This window comes from Capsicum annuum, chromosome 6 (assembly GCF_002878395.1).
Source record: "Capsicum annuum cultivar UCD-10X-F1 chromosome 6, UCD10Xv1.1, whole genome shotgun sequence".
Lineage (NCBI taxonomy): Eukaryota > Viridiplantae > Streptophyta > Magnoliopsida > Solanales > Solanaceae > Capsicum > Capsicum annuum.
Window position 1 is genome coordinate 191745688 of NC_061116.1, and position 840 is coordinate 191746527.

An 840-nucleotide genomic window follows, 5' to 3' on the forward strand; every position below is an offset into this window, starting at 1 on the left:
ATGGTCGATTTATAGCAACAGATGGTAGATCTGTTGAAACAGATGGGTTATCTGATGCAACAGATATACAATTTGTTGCCATAACTCAATTAATAAAAATGGTTATTAAAGAAATGGAACGGTTATTGAAAACCAGGTTTATTCGATTTTTAAATTGAGAAAAAAGTTATTTAAATTTAATAAGCAGAAAAGTCATGACTTATCACAATAATAAAAAACTCACCACCAGCTTGATTTAATTAAGTCATTTCTTTTCATAGAAAAGAATAAGGAAATAAATGATAAACACAATTTAAACTGTAAAAAACTCACCAGAAATATTCTTGTTTTAAAATCTTCTTTATTAATTTATATAATTAAAAAGTCAGGAAATTTGAATGTCATGAAGATAATTTTTTTTTAAAAGATATATATATATATATATTATATGTTGCAACAGATGTATTATCTGATGCAACAGGTTAACTATTTGTTGCAACAGATGATATATCTGTTGTAACAGATGATTTATCTGATGCAACAAATATATAATCTGTTGTACAATTCAGTGTAAAAAATAAACGGTTGCTAGAAAGAACTAATTATTTTAAGTATTATAAAGCTAAGCTTCAAGCTGAAAAGTCATGACTTATCACGATATTGCTTAATTAAATTAAGTCATAACTTTTTACAGTAATCAAGAATGTCATTAATAAATGGAGGTGAACAGTTGTGCCTTTAAATCTTCTTTATTAATTTATATAATTAAAAAGTCAGGAAATTTGGATGTCATGAAGATAATTTATTTTTTAAAATATATATATATATATATATATATATTATATGTTGCAACAGTAATAT